Below are 22,748 nucleotides of genomic sequence, written 5' to 3'. Positions count from 1 at the left end.
AGATTATATAATTTATAGTTTAAACATGAGTTGTACTTAGTTAATGCATGAAAACGTTGTTAAAATATACGTAAAGAATATTAATTTTTTTTCGAAAATCTAAGCAAAAAAATTAAAAGCAAGACAAATATGCAGATGTAAGAATATTAAAGAAAAACGCACTTATATATTTTAAATCTCTAACATTCAAAATATAAATGCATGCAACTACATAAAATAAAATGGGGACCAAATAAAAAAAGTTTTATTAAATCACAACTCTGCTAATAAAATATAATTAAGACCCGGATTTTATGCAAAAATATTGTTGAATATGCTCATATTTATGAATACAAAAATAATAATTCATAATTGGAATAGTAAATATTCAATTAAAAAAGACTATTGAAATTTAAATTATAATTGAATTTATATAAAATAAAATTCTAAATAATATCAACTAATAATACTTTTATCCGTCAAATTATAACATTTTTCTGAGTATTATAAACAATTTATTAGGCGTAGGTATATGAAAAACTATTAATGATAGGGTATGCGTATTAAATTGAATGTATTATTAACATATTTTATGAACAAATAAGAATTGTATACCTGACTTTTGTATACGTATGCAAATTATATATGCTACAAACAAGTTTAATACATAACCCATACGTATACTAACGTATTTAATACTTATATACATATATAGTTATACATTATATATAATTCAAGTAAAAAGGCAAGTTTAAATTATAGGTTTTAGCTTGGAAAACGAAAAAAAAGTCATCAGTGTCCCCGCTTGACTTATTAGATATTCTTACTTAGTAGAACCTTGGGAACCTTTATCATAAAAATCAATAAAATCATTGTTAAAATATTTACGTATATGAATAGGGCTGTCTTCAGTTGTCCGTGTTGTTTCAATTGAGTTCTTAAAATGAAGTTCTCAACGATTTTTGAATTTTGGTACCAAATAAGCAATGACAATAAGAAATATGCTCATTAAACGGAGGGAAATCAAAAAAACATTATCTGTAAGTACATTTAGCTTTATTAAAAAAAAAAAAATATATAAATAAAAATAACGTGTATAATTTATTAAATAAATTAATATTATTTAGGAATCGCTATTCCAGTGTACACATTAGGACTTTTAGTTGCGATAAAATTATTGATACCTAATCCTCATTTCCACCAGTAACGGTACCTCAAGAATCTCCTGATATGTATAATTATTTATACGGAAATATAACTGTAGCCCCGTCGACAAAACATGTACAGGTAAATTGAATTATATAGATTATGCCATTATGGATATTAACTTATGTTAAAATACAGTATTTATAGTAATAAATAATAATTCATGCATATTATAATATACTTGTTGAATGATAACGTTATAATTTAATGTGTAACCAAATTATAGATTTTTTTAGAAAAAATGAATGAAATTTGGATGCAGCGAGACGGAGAAAAATTAATTTTAGTGTTTATCAAAACAAAGATGATATATCTGAAATACAAAGAAATAATCCGGAAATGGTTTACATAGCCTTATTATTCGATGATGATCCTATTCAAAATCATTCGTTAAGGTTTTATAATTTTATACAATTTATTAATAATATTATTTTAATCAGTAATAGTAACATACCTATATAATTATGTTGCATGATAAAATAACATTGATAAGTAGTTATTATTCAAACATTTCGTAACTATAGAATAGAGGCAATAGAGCATTATTGTGCATACGATTAATTATTTATCAAACATAATGTTGTTATATTTTGTAAACAAAGGATAAACTTCAACTTAATAACGAAAGGCGCAGCACATGTTTTTTAATGAAATATTTTATTTAATTATTCAAATTAGACAATTTATTTATATCAACTAATCCTTATTTTATACTTGGGTTTTTAGTTATAAGATTCGTACTAATCCGTTTTACGATTCATCACCATTACCATCTAAACTTTATGGATCAAGCCATCAATGTCGAAAAGTATCTGCTAATAAATTAACGAAAAAGTTTCTCCATCGGCATCACCATAATAACAATCTACATAATGAAGAAATATTATGTCCAGCAATTCATTACATATACTCTGGATTTATAGCCCTTCAGACTCTAGTTGATATCACCAAGATTTCTCTGTTACTAATTCGTCTATAACATTACCAGATTATAGTTTTGTTCTTTTTCCTAAACCAGCTTATACAGCAAGTGGGTGTGAATTATATTGGTTATACTTAGATAGATAATTTATTAAAATAATATTTGTAAAATCAAATTATTTACAGATTGGTTAATGGTATTTCATATGGTTATACCTCTTTATGTAGTGATTGCTTTATCGCAATTTATTACATATCTTTTAGTACAGTTAGTTGGCGAGAAAGAAAGGAAGATAAAAGGAAATGAAAATAATGGGTCTTAGAGAATTGGTATTTTGGTGTTCATGGTTCAACATCTACGCAGCTTATGTAGTAGTACTTTCATTAGCCAGTACTATAATATTATACTTACTAGGAGTTTTCAATAACACTAACTGGATTTTAATATTTTTATTAGTATTTTGTACTCGATTACAGTGATTTTCTTCAGTTTTATGATTTCTCCATTCTTCGACAAATCACGAGTAAGTACCAGCTATATTTTATGATATTATTGATATTAAATATTAGTGACATACGATGTAATATCAGTAATATAGGAACATATTTTAAAATTAAAATTACTAAAACCTTCTTAACTTATCTCAATGTTTATTATGTATTAAAAAAAAAACGATTATGTCTTCAGAAGATATTTTATATTTTATATTTATAAAAATTAGTGGATACTTGAGACTTCAGTCACTCAGTTTCATATTATTATTTACTTACAACAAATGATTTAAGGGATTTTATACCTTCTTGTATAGTATCAAAAATACAATAACTATTTAAAAACTATTAAAAAATTCTACAAACTTTTAAAGAAATGTTTTTTTTTGTTTTTTTTTTAGACAGCTGGAATTCTAGGAAATTTTGTACTGAATTTGATAAGCCTTTTGTATTTTTTGCATAATTTTATTGACCCGTCAAGTAAAAAACTAATGTGGTTAATATCCTTATTAAGTCCATCGGGTTTTGCATTAGCTATTGATAAAGCTATGGAAATGGACTTGGCGGGTGAAGGCCTTCATTTTAGTAATATTTGGGATGGTCCAGGAATGTCGTTTGGCGAAAGTTTAGTAATCATGGCATTTGATGCACTTATCTACGTGATTCTAGCTTATTATTTTGACATGATTTTGTCAAGTCAATATGAACGAAATCGTTCTCCTTGGGTTTGTTTTAATACTTCATATTGGTGTACTAAGGTTCCAGAATCAATAGAATTTGATGAAATTGATAGATATACCGTCTCAAATCCTGACTTAGAACCTGTACCAGAGTCCATGAAAGAACTTAAAGCAATTCAAATAACAAATCTCTGCAAGTCTTTCAAAGGATCAACAAAAAATGTTATAAACGGTAAATTAATTACCTATATTATTATTTATATTTATGAGTATATTAATTAATTTAAATTCATGAGAAATAACAAAACATTTAGTTTACATAAAAATATTATTGTATTTATTTAACCATGTTTTATGATGGTAGTCGACTTAAAATATCAAACAACTATTTACATAACGTACATACACTGTTTATATTACATTATACTATTATAATGTTAATTTCAGGTATAAATATGACAATATACGAAGGAGAGATAACTGCTATTTTAGGGCACAATGGTGCTGGCAAAACAACATTATTTAATATACTAACGGGACTTACTGAACCAACATCTGGCACAATAAAAGTATTTGGCTATGATGTTAGAAATTCATCAGATGTGATTAAAATAAGAAGAATGATTGGGGTTTGCCCTCAATATGATATATTGTTTGAACGACTTACTCCTAGAGAACATCTAAAATTCTTCGCTACTCTTAGAGTAAGTATATATTCGTAGTTAACAAAGAATATTTAAATTATATAATCATGTTCAAATAGAAAATTAGTATACATACTCTATACACAATACAGATATGTATATTATGTAAACTCTGTGCTGACATAATGTTTTAATTTTATTAAGGGACTAACTTCAGAAAAAATTGATGATGAAGTTCAAAAAATGCTTTTAGAACTTTATTTAACTGATAAAGCAGATAATATAGCAAAAACTTTAAGTGGAGGACAGAAACGAAAGTTATCGGTTGGTATCGCAGTAATTGGAAATCCAAAGATCATAATACTCGATGAACCTACCGCAGGTGTTGATCCACCAGCAAGAAGACATTTATGGTCACTTCTTCAAAAAAGAAAAAAAGGAAAGGTATTTTTATAACAAATAGATATCTACGAATAGCTATTTATGATGCATATATATATATAATAAATAGGTGATACTATTAACAACTCATTTTATGGATGAAGCTGACATCTTAGCTAATCGTATAGCTGTAATATCAAAAGGATGTGTAAGATGTTGTGGTTCTTCTATATTCCTTAAAAAAATTTGGTATTGGATATCATTTAACGTAAGTTGAAAAATTTAAATCATTATATACCAATTCGGAGTAGGTGCATAATATTTTAAAACTAACTACAAAAAATAGTATTTTCTGTATAATTTTGAAATTAGTATATGATTATACCTATTAAAATAATATATCAAACAAATTTAATTTATAACAAAAAAAATATAATATATATTATCGGGTTAGCGAATCACGTATAATTAAATATATTCTTACAAATATATCTTTTATATTACTACATTTAGTAAAAATTACATTAATTAACGAATAATCTGATATTTTTAGATTAATTCTAAATAACAATGCAAAAGAAAATTCGATAATAAAAATGATTAAAGAACACGTACCAAATGCAGAACGAGCAAGACGCCATGGATACGAGTTATCTTTTGTACTACCATATGACAGTGTGAGTAAATTCCCGCTCTTGTTTAGACAAATTGAAACAGAAATTAGATCTACAACTAACGACTTGGGTATTGAAAACTATGGTGTATCAATGACTACATTAGAAGAAGTATTTTTGTATCTTGAACAAGGCCAACATGACAATGCTGGAAAATTAGCAATTGAATTATTAAAAGGACAATCGGTGACAAATTTTAATAGGTGACTGATATTGATATATTATTATTGGTATATAGTATTAACTGCTATTAGCTAATAAGTTATGAATTAATAATTATAATAGTTATAACCCGAGCTACTGGTAACCTTCCATTTTATAACATTGAAAAGCACTGTAAAAAACATTATAACTTATAAGTATTAGTATTCTATAATAATTAAGAAATTATATAAACTTCTTGCCCTGCTTATAAGTTAGTTGTTTTATTGTTTTCATATATAAATGTTATAATTCATAAAATTTATACAGAGCATAATTTATTTATTTATAAAAAAATTTTTTAATTTCAGGGGATCAATTGATACAATACATAATGTTACTGTGAGATCAAGCATTATATATGATCCAACTAATTGGAGTACAATTATTGCCCTGCTAAAAATGCGAACCAAACGAGTATTACGAGATGTTCATAAGCTTTATGTTATGATATTATTACCTGTCGTATTCTTAGCTACTGGAATTATCTTAAACAAATTAAGTCATGAAATTCAACCAATACGAAATATTACTTTAAATAATAGTATGTATATCTTTATGTTAATATATTACTCGTTTAAAAAGTTGTTAATTTTTTTTTAAATTTATAATAGAATTCTTGATTTTTTGTTTAGTTACTGCCATAAAATTTAAGTTAATATTACTCGTATAATAGTTAGATTGAATATTAAATAATTTAAATTAATTTAACAAAAAATATAACAAAACAAAAGCTAAGATAAATATTTTTATTATTTTTATTGTGTAAATAGTATAATGTTATTTCTGGTCTAAATGGACATGTGTATGTGTAATCATGTTTCATGTAATAAAATTGAACGCGTGTAACGCGGGGTTAATAGTACCTATGTATAAATATATTATTTAATTATTTTGTTTTTATTACATATTTAATTTACTAAGTGTTACATTTATTTAACTGAATATTAAGTTTTTAAATAATTTTTAGATGTATATAAAGAAGACAGTCGACTAGTTGTAACTTCTGAAGAATTTTCAAATTATTCAACACTGGATTCAGATTTTTACACTGGCACGTTTTCCGGATTATTAGATTTGCCTTCCCACCTAGGAGCTTTGCGAGAACGGCACTCATATAATACAACTTATTCATCAATATTAGCACTTACAGTTTATTATAATGACTCATTTATACATTCGTTGCCGATAATATTGAATTCTATCACTAGCACCTTACTTGGGTAACTTGATAAAAAAAAATAAAATAAATCATATAAAATATTGATACTTATATCATTTTCAACATTTATACTAATTATTTTTCAATACAGGTCATAAATATATCGTAGTATTATAGTACATACCTATATTATAATATTAAATCTAGTTTAAGTAATTAACTTGATTTATTATTATATTACAAATTAAATTTGTATTTAAAAGAATAGAATGCTGTGTTTCTCCTATCTTAGATAAAAAGTACTCTAAAATGTATTGACTATAATTTATAGCCACTCATATGACCTATATAAATGACCAATACAAAACAGTATCTTATTAATCAAGTATCAAATGTCTTCATTTTTAATATTTAAATTTATTTTATAGAGATCAATTGATATTAAAACAGAACCGTTTAAAATGGAATACAAGCAAAATGAGTACAGTTTTAGTCGTTGTTCATCTGCATTTTTCTTAGGAATAGTATGTTTTTTTGTTCCTGTGAGTTTATCTGCTGATCTAGTCTATGATAGAGAGGTAACAGTCAATTAAGTTAATGCATAAATATATATTTTATTCGTATACTGTTAGATATTAGTGTTAAATTCCCTTAAGCATATTATTATATGTATGATTTGTTTAAATACATGCTGTGTTTGCATTTCATTTTTATTTTATTTTTAATAGTTTTACAATAATAGTTTAATACATACAATGTCTATAGTGAAATGTATGTATAAAATTATAAAACTATAAATATCAATGCTTGATAACTAAAAATCTCTGAGTACCAATTAAATTTAATATTTTATTTATTATTTTAATACTAAACAATATGTATCAATATATAAAGCTGTAAGATTTTATTATTTTATATTTTATAGATTAAAGCCAAAAACCAGCTTCGTATCAACGGTGTAACTTTTATGCAATATTTCAGTTCTTATTTTATTCTTTTATTTCAATGTTACTTAGCATATTCTGTATACTTATAATTCTTATAGCTTTATTCCATGTTGAAGGTTTAGATTCTCCTTTTGCAATAACAACCATGGTAATATTACTTACAGCATATTGTCCTGCGGCAATATTATCTACTGCGTGTGTATCATATTTTTTGAAAAAACTGATTCAGTACAGTCTATACTACCAAATGTGACCTCACTAATTGGTGGTGTACCATTTATAATAGTAGCTTCACTAGATATGCTGGGTATACTTAGTGATTTAGGATTTGCACTTCATGTTCTATTTTCTTCCACTAATTTCGTCTATGTGCCTTTCGCCATAATTTACTTCATAAATAGTGTATATCGGGAAAACGATGATCATGTTCCTTTTATAAAATATGTTAATAAAGAAATAGTTGCAATTTTAATGGGTTGCATAGGCCAAATTCCAGCATTATGGGTTATTTTAAAGATATTAGATTCTAAATCAAAAAATAAAAAAACTTCAACAATTACTATTGATACTCAAGATGAGGGTGACGATGATGTAAAAACTGAACGGATCAAAGTAAATAATATTATCAACGATCAAGTGGATTGGCCAGTAATTGTTGTTCAGGTATTCAGTGCGTAAATAACTATACATATTATTTCAAACTCAATTTTTGAGTATTTTAATTTTATATAGAATTTAAAAAAAGAGTTCTCAACCCAAAATTTGAACTCAAATATATTGTCTAATAAAAAAAAAATGTACGAATACAAATAATGAGAGAAACTTGCAATTCGAAATCTATCATTAGCTGTAAATTCAGGAGAAGTTCTTGGATTGTTAGGTCATAATGGTGCTGGAAAACAAAACTATGCGCATTATCACCATGGAAGAAAAAGAGTCATCAGGAAAAGTTTGTAAAACATTTAATACTCTTAAAGTCCATTTAATTTAAATTTATGTTATACATTTTTGATAATATATTTTTTTAACCGTCTTATATTTAAGATATTTATTAAAGGACATGATATTCAAGAATCTGTAGATATTGCATATAGAATGATTGGATATTGCCCTCAACATGATGCTTTATGGAGTTCATTAACAATCAGAGAACACTTGCATGTTTATGGTGCTATTCGAGGAATCTCAAAGATCAAATTAAAAAGTAAATTATTATTAAAATGTTGGTAAAAAATAAAATTGATATTTAGATGTAATTTTAAAACGGTTTTATCAAAAAAAAATATTTAATTTAACTGTTTAGCGTGTTTAATTTTTTTTAGTATTGTCGAAAAATATATTGAAGGCCTTCAAATAACTGAACATGCAGATAACAGGTTAGTTGTTGTTCAGGTGGAACAAAACGAAATTAAGTTTTGCTTTAGCAATGATTGGAAATCCAAAGTTGGTATTGCTGGATGAGCCTAGTACCGGCATGGATCCAAGGTCAAAAAGATATTTATGGGACGCTATAATTAGCAGTTTCCAAGGATCTAAAGGTGCAATTTTAACCACACATTCTATGGAAAGGCAGACGCGTTATGTTCTAGAGTTGGAATAATGGTTAAAGGCCAACTCAGGTAAAATTATTTTCAAAGACTTTTTACATTTAATAACTATAAAAAAAAAAAAAACATTTGATAGATGTTTGGGTTCCACTCAATATCTAAAAAACCTTTACGGCGCTGGATATACATTGGAAATAAAATTAAAGCCTCGCGGAGACATGGATGATGTTAAAAATTTTGTAATAACATCATTTCCAAATGCAATTCCAGAAGAAGAATTTGCTGATCGATTAGTATTTGGAGTTCCTCATCTACAGTTGAATCATTAGCCGATTGTTTTTGAATCTTGAAAATGGTATTTAATTTATTAGTTGTTATTTTAATATAATAGAATTTCATAAATCACTGTACTCAGTACTAAAAAAAAGACCATAATATAATACTACTGAATAAAATATTTATATTTATTATTTACCCACATCTGTATCTGTATATTATACTTATATTACTTATATTAGATTAGGAATAATTATAATTTAATATTTATAGTAGAAAGTGGTTCCCCCATAAATCGGTAATTTAAATTTAAAAAAAGCGGACAAATAGACAACTAATCTGTTGTAAGTAAAAGTGCCAATTAGGTCGTTATTGAATAGGTCATTGTTATAATGAATGTATTAAATTTGGATTCAATGATCAAATGCTATATATTAAAAATGATTCCGAGCGAAGACAATTGTCAATTTGTTAGCTTATATTTATATTACTAAGTAAATTAATTTATTATGTATTTATTTTAGTATTAAAATAATTTATTATAGTATGTCGCATACCGGACTATACGTTTTAACCCCTTTTCCAAAAACAGTGTACCACAATGTCCATTTTTATATTAAGATTACATATTAGTAATATCATAGGTTAAATTAATTTTTTCCGAAAACATGGCATTTATTATATTGTCAATTATAACATATATTATTGTAGTAAACTTTTGAGTCACTACTGATTTACCATAGAACGGTATGAATATAATTCGTGGTATAATTAGGAAAATCCTTAAAATTAATCTTTATATTTTGCACACACATATAAATATATATTATAATTTATAACATAAATAATATTAGCTATTAGTAAAAAAAAATATCTGCAGTAAATCTCATCAGTCCTTTTTTTGCTTATAATACATTGATTTATAATATAAATTTGTCTGCTAATTTTATTTAGTAATTTATTTATAGTACTAGGAACACATGTAGTTACTGCAATAATTGTTACTTATTTGAAATATTAACAGTTCTATTGATTTTTCAGCTAAAAATATGTACGACATCAAGAGTATAGCTTTAGCCAAACAACTTTAGAACAAGTATATTTGAAATTCGCACATTATGAAGATAGAGAAGTAATTGAAAACATTACAATGTAAATTAAATCATTAATTAGGTAATTTTTATCAAACCATATATAGATACTTACATTTACTCTTAAATAAAAACTTAGAATTTTAGATTGAATAAGTTTTAGTAATATAATTTAAAATTATATAAGAATTCTGAATATTTTAGCTTGGTGCTTTTAATTACTCATTTTAAGTTATGAATTATTAGTAGATAGTAATATAAATAATGTATAAATATATTTTAAATTAAACAATACAATATATTCGTAAAAATTAAAATAATTTACCTACTTTCTCTAATAATTCTACATAATTAATATCTTATGTTATAATTATTATTATTTTTAACAATATATTATATCCTTTTATTTTATAATACCTGTAATTATATATGGACTATATGTCAATGATAGTGATTTTCGATTAATACTAAATTACTATTATTGGCTTTTAATATGGCTGTCAAAAAATTTAAAAATAAGATACGCCTATCAGTAACAAAAAATACCTCTATTTTTTCGATACATCGAAAATACCATTAGCTAGAATACGAAACAGTAGATATTTATTCTTATTTTTTGCAATCCATTTAGTATCGTAAAACTTTTCTCTTGACATACAAATCTTGTCAAATCAGCTATTCTCTAAAGCTCTAAGGATATATTTGCATCATTTAATATATTATTGAACAATGCAAAATTATTTGAAAGTCCCAAGCGATCCCGCAGTATATGGGGATACTGCACCAAACGTTTTAATTGTTGAATCGATATTCGATATCTATTCGAAAGGATTGTTTAGCAATTTCAAAAACGAAATACTTCATTTGTAAGATGAGAGTGATATTGCTTTTGTCGTGAACAGTTTTGAATACTGTACAATGGCACTTGTCTTAACTAAGACGAAACTGTCAACATTGTGCAATGTGTAAAGGTCTATTGCTTTATTTATATATTTTTTTATTTTTACACCCCGATGCGTGGAATGGAAAAAATCACTATTTTTCCAATTTGTCTACAATTTTACGACCACGTAATCGCCACTAGCCAGCCTGAAAATGACATTCCCGCTCGTCACATATATATTTTTCCGATTTTGACGTACTATTATGGAATTCTCTAGGCAATGGGTTCCAGGAATAATGATAGTTGTGGCAAATCGCTACCGAAAAAAGTTTATGTTTATATATTATATACCTATACAGATGTTCCATCCCCGACGTATTTATGTCGGATGCACCTGAACGTTTTTCACAGTGGGGAATAAAACTAAAATTGAGTTTTTGTGGTGGAGTCACGTTTTGATGACAATTCGTTCAGTCTGCTTGTGACTATATTTTCAACACGCGTTGTATAACAGTATGAAAATACTTTGGTAATAGTGACTAAAAAAACTACTGATGATAAAATAACTATAAGGAATTTTCGATAGGTAACGAGTAATTAATATATGTATTTTTCACTTTTAATATTAGTTCATCAGCACATATTATGAAAACAGCAAGCAGATTGCATATTAAAACAATTTAATATATTCCATCGAAAATAGCTAGACATTTTGTTAAAGTAAAATAATTTTCAGAACTAAGGATTTAGTTTGAATATTCTTATTCGTAATAGTATTTTTATATTTTAACAGTATACCTTGAAAATTTAATAATTATTAAAGTATAAACTGTATTTTGTTTTAATAATAGTTTATGTATCTATATAATATATACATATTTATATTTTAAAGTCACTAAATTCTATTATAATTCACATTACATTTTTGATACAAAATAATGGTTTCCATTAAATTTTAAAATTATAATTTAATATCAGAACCACTATTTACCTTTTTAGAAAGTAATATTAATGAAATTATTTTCAAATTATCTTCACTAATTATTATTATATAAAAGTATTAAGTAACTCTACCTATTAAATACATTTTTGCTAGAAAATTGTGTACAATATATCATATATTCTGAGGTCATAATTTCATTAATAGATTATAGACACTATTAGACGTGAGATCATAATATATTAACTAACCATACGTATTATACGTATAGTTAGTTAATTATATTCACCTATGTAAATCCTGCCAGAATATTGATTAGATAAATTGATAACAAAAGGTTTAATGTAAGCTCTGCTAGTTTTATTTTTTACCTGTAATAGATACATGGAAACTTCACCCATACATTCATAGGCCTTCTCAAATAAAATACGTTTATATTAGTTGCGATGACATATGTTTAAACTGTTTAAAGTTCATAATTTTAGACTGAGTATTAAATACAAAAGTGAATAGGAAAATAGTAAGTGGATTCATCTATGTTTTAGATTATTGTAATTATCTTTTAGAAAATTTTCTAATATATTTGTTTTCATTTACTTTAGAAGCAATTATGTTGTCTAACTACAGAGTACTTAAGTTTTTAGATTACCTTGTTGATAATTATTTTAGCAATGACGCAGATATCCTATCTCATTTGTGGACTGATCACAGTGAAAATTTAAGTAGAATTGCAAACGCTTGTTAATCTTTACATAGTAATTTAAAAAATGATTTAACAGTCACCCAAATGTTTATAATTTTTTAAAGATCTTAACAAATTTCATTTCCTAATTTATGTAAAACTTAATAATATATCTCAACTAAATCAACTCAAAAATTTAAAAAATAAATTTAAAAAAAATGATAATATTAGACAACGCTATAAATAGTTAAAATAATGGATTTATTTATATGTATTATGTAAATATTTTTAGTTATTAATTTAAACTTAAAATATCTATAAATGTTACCACATAATTTTAGTTGATAGTTTAAAACGTAACAATATAATATACCTACATATTTTATTGTTATTACGAGTATTTATTATTCATCATTTTTTTTTAATAATATTATATACAAATTAATTTTATATTTTTAACTAACTCTTTAGTTCTAAGTTTTATATATTTTTTAGCATATTACACGTAATTATGGACGATTATTATAGCAATTAATAAAATATAAGTGTTAATTTTATACTGTAACCTGAATTTTTTCACTGACGGAATTTAAATGAACCCAATTTTACCTGATTTTTTCCTGGCGCAGCAACACTAAAAAAAGGTGTTTGTGGTGGAGTTAACATGCGTCCCTAGAGAGATATCGATAAGTTGGACATGCTTATTGTTACAAGTAAGTAATAGATGATTATACTAAATATTGATAATATTATTGATTGACAGTAAGACAATATGTGTTGATAACATTTCTTATGAAGAATTTTAGTATATAGAAATATATAACTACATAAATTATACATATCTAACGTATACTAATATAGTATTAAATCTTACTCGAGTTGTAATAATAGTTAAGTATAATAATATGATCAACAAAACTCGGTAATTTTAGTGAAATTAGTGTTTAGGTAAAGCATTGCGGTCCGGTGGCTTTGATAGCCTTTCAGCGGGCGTGAATAAAAAATGTATTTTTACTGAACTTTATCTACAAAATACTTAAAAAAAGTTTATTTTATATAAACGTACAATTCAAAAACACAGCCACTTTTACCGTACTTGTCAGTCTGCCACGCCTAATTCATTCGGTTTGTATTTAGTTTTATTAAATAAACTTTTGAATGCAGACCAGCGTTCGTTTGAAGTTTGTAAAAATATGTACCTACACGATTTGCAGTGGGTTATTAAAATCAAAATCAACACATTGTTTAAACACAAATGTTATATAATATTACACTGTAGAAAGTAGACGTCTTGTTAAATATTTTACACTGCTAACGTAATTATAAATTTATTAATGTACATGCGATACATAATATTATAATTGACTGTGCTAAGACAAAGCGTGAGTAAAATATCATCTGGTTATAGCAATATCAATAATAATTATTAGATTATAGAGTGTTGATATGTCTTTTAATTGTGTTTTATGTAATATTGCAATCATTTTCTCTTTGAAGACGAACGACATATTATACAAGATACAATATTATAGAAGCGTTTCCACGCAATATATTATTATTATAATGTAACACATTAACACTGCACTCTGCAATATTAAAAATTAATTAACAACATGTGTTTGTCCTTTGATGTGTTTGAACGAGATAAATTCACAATGAGAATAATTAAGTAAAAAAAAAAAAAAAAATGATACTTAAACTGTTTTTTTAACGCGAATAGTGGCATGAATATGACGTGTTTATGCGATATACCTACAATGTATATCGGTATTTACTCATGCTTCATAAACCACCAGACACCGGTCAAAATCGATTGTTCGAAAATACCTTCCCCCTATATGACTTTTATCTACTACTGCAGCTTATAATATAATATGCGCTATTCGTCCATGATCTTCATTATCCTATTAAAAAAAATAAAAATTAGTAGATACATAAAAACCGCGTAATCTCTTATAAAATCCCAATAAATATATTAAAATCGAAATTAAAATTTGACTAAACTATAAGCTTACTATCTATGTTCAAAATTAATAATATATAAATAGTAGACAACGATAAAAGTGAAAAAATCTCGTTGTAGGGTGAATACATTTTGGGTTAACTATTTTGACTGGTTTCGGGATTATAGTAGCACGAGTACATTGTATTTTAATGCGAAGAACATAGTTAAACATTGATGAAGTATTGTTTTTATTAGCGTTGGCGTAATATTATTTTTTGTTGTTTTATTTACAAACAAATTAGTTTATTTTATTGCAAAGACCCTGCGTTACAGATTTTATCAAAAATGTAATATGTTTATCTAAATGCACATTGTACGTGTATGAATGTTAAATTTACTCTGAGCTCATGTATTTATAATTTAATATTTAGTTCTGGATTTCCCACATTTATGTGTGATTTAAAATTTGAGATAGTTAATTCAAAACCTTTAATTTAAATAAAACAAACATATTATTAATTGTTTTTAAGTATATTATTTAGTAAATTCCCATAGCGATATTGAAATTACAATATAAATATGATACCCAATAGTTTTATTTAACATTAAAACAAAAATGTTGTTGTTCTTAATGCTTATAAAAATAAATGATTAAATTCGTTATGTCTAGTAATTTTTCAATGACATAAAAATAATGAAAACGATATTGAAAATGGTTTTATCTGTTGTAGGTAATTCAAAAAAAAAAAATTAAATTAAATGAATTTCGTGTAAATTACTTAGACGACTTTTATTTTAAAATGTAATTTTGGTAATGAAAATTATTGTATTTATGATAAACGTTTGCTAGTTGCTACGTACAATACCGAATACCATATAAATGCTTTATTTTATATTATGCACGTATTATACATAAAAGCTGAATGAATGAATAATTAAAATTATTAATAATACGTTTTTTTATGATTCACGTAAACATGTATGGATTATATTATATATTTATAACTAATTTCTCTGGAACAACAGTGCTCAATAAACATTCCAAATGCGCGAAAAATAATCGAATCGAATCTGTGTTTGTGAGGAGAGCCACAATTATAATTATAAAACGTATTTCGCTATTCATATAATATTTAATATAATGCAAATAGGTTTTTGAATTGATTCTGACGATACCATTCAAATTGAAAACGCTTTCCATAATACGACGTTTACACCAGTTAAACGTATGATGTTTAATGTTATACATAACGTAGACGTATGTATTAAAAATAATATAATGTGTATTGTTCCATTTAATCGCTCATATAATATAATATTATAGTTTTATAATTCATTTCTGTATATGCGTCTTACAATGTCAAGATTTCGGCACAGCGGTAGTGATGGTTGCCAAGTCAAATAATACATTAAAACGAAACGGCTATCAAAATAATTATGTACATTCTATATATATATATATAAAAGGTCAAACTTGACTAAAATATTAAAAAATGAATGCCTTTGATATTTTTATATGTCGAAAAAAATAATAAATAAGTCCCACGGTAAAATCAACGAACGTTTCAGTGGCATCCATTTTGAACGAGGATTCTACGTCATTATGCGTCAAACGGAGATCAAAGAACCCCGCGGCCGCAATCTCAGCATCCGCCGACGGACCGTCGAACGTTTTATGATAAATACTTCTCGAGAAAATTTGTAGTTTTCGTATACATTTTCTTTCCTCTGTGGCGACCGTTGTTCCGTGATTACGGGTCGCATTACTGCGCGGGTGCCTGCACTACCGCCGCGACTACTTTAATATTATTGCGTCATCGCCGTAGCCGAAATTAAAGGCTAAATGGGATTTAATAAGCCGATGTTGCACGAAAGTTTGTTTTTTTTTTTAAATTTTTTTTTTCGGTCAGCAGCCGTGAGATGATACCTACGATGTTCTGCCGCGGGACCCTGGTTTCCGGTTACGAAACCCAAATGAAATAACATCGACAGATTGCAATTTTATTTTACCACGTGTTGTTCGAGGCGTTTTCGTTTATATTTCAAAAGCGAAAACTGGGGACGTGAAACCGTCATTGTCAGCTTAAGTCACATTGCAATGTATTAATATAAAAAATATGTATAAGTACACCGGTGACTCGTCTGCACACAAATCGGAGGGCGACGTCGCTGCGTTTTAGACGACGACGAAAACCGTGGAGAAAAAAAATACACACGATCGACAGAAGAAAAATTCTGTAATATTTATAGTACACACCGGCAACAGTTTTTGCGGTCGTGCAGCCGTGCGGCGTCAACAGCAATAACGGTAACTTTTTATGTGTAGGAAATTTTTTTCGTACACGCGGAGATTTTGAGTTCACATCAAAGGCTCGCCGACCAGGACGACGACAGACTTTGAGAATAAAGTGGCTCGTTGACAGCTCTATTATTATTACTATTTCCGTACGGTCGGCTCGGCCAAACGATCCGACACACGTGATATCACATACACTCACACACACACACACACACACACACACAACACCACACACACACACACACTGTGATGAGTGTGAAAGTGTCCAAAGTGCCGACGAAGACATAATATTAATATTATTGTCATCTCGTCGCGTACAAATGCGCCCGACTGACGACAATAATATTATATTTATACGCGTATTGTGCGGCGCGGCGGCCAACATGGAACACGTGCAGTGTGTGCATGCGTGTGTGTTATATATATATACATTATATACACACGCTTTTCGGGGTCTGAGAAAATATGTAATATAATCGTCTTCCGCTCTCGTTAAATTTTTCGGTCAAGGCTCGTTGCGAAAACGGCTGAACGAGATTGAGACGTTACACCGATAATTAGTTGGTTTTCGTCTTTGCAGTTACCGCTGATTAGGTTAGCCCCCACGGCTTCGTCCCTTTGGAGATTTTGACATTACTGAGCTAGTGCCTAATTACGACCATCGGACCATTAAATCAAATATACGTAGAAAAATACTATTTTTAAATTATGCGACCACAATTATCAAAAAACGCGCAATTAACTCGTCTTCCACGTCTTTGTGTAAGGTTTTTTCTCGTATCTACATGATAATATGCATATTGAGTTTGGTCGCACGTATATAGAATTTCTATATGGATTGTCGTCCGTTTCTGACAGATATTTTCGGTTCAGATTATATACCTACGTACACTGTAGATATTTTCTTTTTTGTTAATATGCTTATGTTCGATGAAAATGTACTGGCACATTACAGTAAAATAATTATGTATGGTAACTATAAAAAATTATTTTAACTATTTTTTTTCGTATCGTAACATTTATCATTACATTTACAATGAATGTTTGAGCTCCCTTAAAGCATAGAATTTTAATTTAACTGTTTTTCAATTAGAATAATAAATTATTTGATTTATTCAAACAATACACAGAGATTGAGGTTCTAACACACTAGACTGGGATGATTTATTGAATTCCCTGTAGATCATATTAATATCTAATAACAATTATTTATTAGGTACGTCAGTATATACAATTAAGTATTGGTATAATTTGAATAATTTATACCAATTTATGGGATATTATTATTCATACATAAAATAACAATATATTCTCAAAACATTTTTGTTATTTTGTTTTAATGCAAAAAAACATTAATCATAGTAATTTGAATATTTCTCTACAAGGTACTTGAATATTATTTTATATTTACAATAAAATTTTCAAAATATTTAGACTAATTTAAGCTCGTTGTAGGTATTTGGAAATGTTGAATTCTATATAAATATTTTTTTTTTGAGTATTAATAACACCGTCTACGCATCTTCCATTGATATGCATCTACCGAAATTTAAAAACAAATATTATGAATTAACCGGCTACTTCTTTCGATATAGCACAAGGAACGTAAGTTCGAGTCACTGTAAATATGTATCTTTTATTAATATATATCTCTACTGATGAAAGACCAGAGATTAACCGGTTGCACTTTGGCTCTCAAAAGTCAATAGGACAACTCTATGGTTTACCTTTAATCCTTAAAGATCATAAGGAATATTAAATTAACTGGTTTCAGATCAGACAAATAGTAAGTATTATCATTATTGAAGTAAGATAGACAATATTAGTACACGAAAACTGTTATTAACAAACACACAACTTACTGATAAACCTTCAACAAATCATATCTGAACGTTCCATGGAACATATATATATATATATAATATATATTTATTCATGTTTACTTCGATCGAGTAAATTGATGAATCATTACCGTTTTTTGTTGTCACTGTTATGACCGTCTTAAACGTTATTTCGATATCTATTACTTCAGAACATTTGCTTCACGAGACTGTATGTTAATGCCTAGTCAACCATAAACTATATCTTACAATTTACAATTCATATTATATTGAACAATTATATGATGATACAATATATCAATGAAATTACTAAAAAATGTTTTGAATTAGAACTTATTGTGATGATAATTTTTAAAGTTAAATATATTATCCAAACGAGCCAAACCGAATACCAAAAATACAAAATCACATGGTTAGAATTCGACACATTATTTTCATACGAACATAATTTAAGTAGGTATGAATATATTTTAATCAATAAAATTAAATTAGTTTTGGGTCAAAAAACATTCATCTTGCAGAGGTTTTTCTTACAAATTTTGTTTTGTACCTAAGAAATTCACTGTACATTCACCAAAGTCTTTTGGATAACATATAAATAAGTTACGGGGCAGAGGGTGAGCTGAACTTTTCCAAACTAATAACAAACGGCGTATTAAATATAAATAAACAGTATTATTGGTAATATTTTACATGGATTTGAGACTATTAGGTATACCGACTACAATGCTACTACGTATACTTATTTTATAAAGGTATATACCCAATGTTGCGTGTAAAGTTCAAATAACAATATTAATTTCGAATATTATTATAATGACGTTTTTCAAATAATCAAATCCAATATTTTAGCATATTATAACTAAAACCATATTATTGTTGAAAACTCAATCTAAATGTCACTCGTTGTTAAGTCTGTTAAGAACCAGATCCAAAAAGGTCAGATTTTCAAATGTCATACTATATTAATTTATACTTCTTCGTAAAATTGATATCAATCGGGGATATGTTTTATCTCAATCAAAACTTAAAAATATTAAAATATAGTTATCAATATATGCACGAATATTGTATACCTATATTTATTATTATGGTTTATTATGATGTTTATCTGTAAATACAGTCGTATTATGACTCAAATCATTACTATAGAATGTATAAACTATAATACATAGTCAAAGTCAATAGTAGATACACTCCTTATTAACTTAATGGCCAAGTTCTTAAGCTTTATATAAATATACTTTGACATGTGATTGATGTGGATCTTCTTTCCTTGTTGAAATAAAGTGGATAACATAAAAATCAATACAATTTTGTATATTAAATAAAGTTGTAGTAATATTTTAATGATTAATTAAACAAACTGAAAACTACTGATAATACTAATATGCATATGTGTGTGTATCATATTTATAATGCTTACTCAGAGATAATAAGATATAACATGTGTTTGATTTACTTATATTATAATTCAATATATTTACTGAATGACGGTTTTTGATGTTTTAAATGTCTCAAAAAAAAAAAAAAACCATAATAACTAACACCTCAATATTATTATTACGAATATACATATAATAACTCTTTCGATTCACATAGAACTAATATAGAAAACTGATTATTTAAATTCCATCCATAAATTAATTTTAATAATCTATGTTGTATGGTGAAAAAGTGAAGCATAAACATCCAATCCGAGCGACACCACATAGACATCTCTTATTTCCGATCTCACTATTTCGCGTGTATTATTATTAATATTATTATTATGGTTTTGGAAGGTATCCTTGAAACCCTTTTTTTCTTTAACTGTGTATCAATATTGTTATTATTTATTATTTAACATCAATATTTGAATATTTGTGTGATAAAACAGATTTAAAAATAAGTGAAAAATAATCAGATATTGTGGTGTAGATAATATAGTGATTATCAAATTGAAAGATTAACATGGTAAACACTTGTACATACTTTCTTCCATTTACCATCATTATAAGTATCTATTTTTTTCAATATATAAACGGATTAAGTGTTAGAGAGTAAAACTGTTAGTTATATCACATTAAGTTGAGTGAATTAATATATTTTTAAGTTTTTAACTGTCACAGTGTAGGTCATAAAACTACGACGTGCTCGAAAAGTCCTTCAGTCTCATTAGTGCAAGCGGGTAAAGACTATTTTTTCCATTCTTCTATGATTATCTTCAGTACTTGACTGTAGTTACAACAAGACCTTAATACTATATACATGAATAGCACCTCACTGACAAACCACTTGCTCCGGCTTCCAATCGATGATGGCAGCAAAATTTATCTAACGTCGTAGAATGTAGAAAAATAAAATTGCAGTACTGACAATCTTAAACGTTAATGTGCTCAAAATTATAATTTCGTAAAATTATTTTTAAAAGATTTTATGGTTTTACTAGATTTTGTTATTATAATTATTTACCTTGGCATGTTTATTCTTTAATATTCATTTTAATTTTAAATGTTTAATTAATTTAATTACGTATACATTTACAGCTCTATCAGAATTCAATTTAAAATAATTCACAAATATAATTTTTTATAATACATAATCGAATGGTATAGAAATAAAAATAAATTTTAATTTTATCTACTAACAATTTATTTACTCATTTAAAAATGTATTAAAAAAAGGGTTTTAATTATAAAATGGTTAAATGTTAGATATTTTTGAGGTAACCAGTGTATGCGTAATTTAACTGCGCGTGCAAGTTAGATTTTTTTATAAAAAATGATAGTGCTGGATATTGTTAAGTATGAAATATACTCCTTTTCTTTAACAATATAAGTATCTGCAGCTTAATTTTATTATTAAAACCATTCAATATTTAAGTAAATTAATTTTAAGAACACTAAGTGCTTAGTGCTTACGTATATATAAATTATGTTACGAATTCAACGATACTTCCCCCTATAATAATATAGTTCTAAAGAAAATTAGAATGTACCTATACATAAAGTACTATAATAAGTAAATTAATTTGAATTTTAAGCTATTTCGCATACTTACTCGAAGGAATCAAATAAAAATTTATATTTTGATTGAAATATCATAAAACGTACACAATTTATTTCTACGATCGAGTAAACATATTGAATTCTCTAATATTTTCATACGTGTACCTACAAGGAGAAGGAACGTGGTATATTTAATGTGTATTCAATTTTTTAAATATGAAATTACGATGGTGATAAAATACTCATATAATAATATGTAATATATTACACATTTAAGATATGGTGTATTTAGATAAGGAAAACTACACACAACTGTCGTATGTGTCTGCGAGTGTGATTAGATGAAATATAAGCTGGAGCAACGTCGTTGCGTTTATTAATTGACACGGTCGAGTCCGGAAATCGACAGGTTTCATCAAATAACGTAGTAAAGTATGCACGCGACTATTCCGCGAGCAAAGAGACTCATGTCATGTGTGCATAGGACCCCGACTTGAAATATTCGGAAACGACTAAACGAAAACTTGTGTTTACACGATTATAAAAGCTTCAGAGTCGTGTGTCGAGACTGGCGCCGCACGAGCGGAAACGCACACATCTATCCTGTGGCACACGCTAGACGAACCACTGTAGCAGCCGCCAATTTCGACGTCGAAATTGATTTTACTCTTAAAAACAAATAATAAAAGGGGCTGCGCTGAGGCTAAGATTCCCTCCCGCGTGCCTGTCGTTCGTCAGTAGTGGCTGATTTGAAATTTAATAACACACGATCGCCGCTGGACACACGAAACACAGCAGCTAATGATGTATTTTTTTATTCTCCCTCGAAACAACCGAAAACGATGATGAACGGCATAGCTACATACAGTCCTAACGAATGAAGGGTTTAACGTAAAATATTCATTTCGAAAAATATAGTAACGTATTTTAAATTTTTCAAATATATAAAAATCTACGATTATACTTT

At 27.0% G+C, this 22,748-nt stretch overlaps 1 pseudogene; it reads left to right on the top strand.

Annotated features, from left to right (window-relative positions):
• Window positions 1-1,417: 1,417 nt before the first annotated feature.
• On the top strand, window positions 1,418-10,266 carry LOC113557065 (annotated as a pseudogene).
• The last annotated feature ends 12,482 nt before the right edge of the window (window positions 10,267-22,748 follow it).

Source organism: Rhopalosiphum maidis, chromosome 4, assembly GCF_003676215.2.
Source record: "Rhopalosiphum maidis isolate BTI-1 chromosome 4, ASM367621v3, whole genome shotgun sequence".
In the NCBI taxonomy this organism is placed as follows: Eukaryota; Metazoa; Arthropoda; class Insecta; order Hemiptera; family Aphididae; genus Rhopalosiphum; species Rhopalosiphum maidis.
Note: the sequence above shows the minus strand (reverse complement) of the source record. Positions and strands in the feature narration are given on the sequence as shown.